Source organism: Sinocyclocheilus rhinocerous, unplaced genomic scaffold (assembly GCF_001515625.1).
Source record: "Sinocyclocheilus rhinocerous isolate Xijiao unplaced genomic scaffold, SAMN03320098_v1.1 scaffold705, whole genome shotgun sequence".
Classification (NCBI taxonomy): Eukaryota; Metazoa; Chordata; class Actinopteri; order Cypriniformes; family Cyprinidae; genus Sinocyclocheilus; species Sinocyclocheilus rhinocerous.
Genome location: NW_015630576.1, coordinates 745,891 through 746,486, shown reverse-complemented (window position 1 = coordinate 746,486; position 596 = coordinate 745,891).

The window sequence follows — 596 nt, the reverse complement described above, 5'->3', positions numbered from 1 at the left end:
TTTCTCTCTGAATCCCCTTTGCAAAGGCCTGGGGGGACATAGTTTCTTTAAATTCACAAATCCTTCCTTACGGGTTACTTATACAAAACTGCTGTTATTTCAACCCTGCTGTAAGCCTGTAGGTTTTTCCTTCAGTCAAAGCAACCAAAGCATTTGTTAGATATTGGGTGTATTACTTTGTATATAAAATGTAAAAAAAAAAAACACACATAAAACAGGCTATTTACAGCACTCACTAATTGCAAGACAGCAGACAATCCATTTATTGTTGTTCTTTAAAAGGATATTTTGCTCTAATTTAATCACAATGGATTTGACAGCAAACATGGGCCATGGTAAACGAGGGTCTCTAGCTTACTCCAAAATTGAGCACTTGAAAGAAAAATCAAGACTGAACGGTCAAAATACGGAATATCATGAGGGGGAAAAAAACCAACAGGGAGAAACTACTAACACTATACACACCGCATAGGTCACACACACAACAGGTCTTCCCCTTCACTATTTATCAATAAACAGTTAGTGTTCTACACTTTTCACTTTTTTTCCACGTACTACTCACGAATACACACATACAATCAGAAGAGCCGCTACAT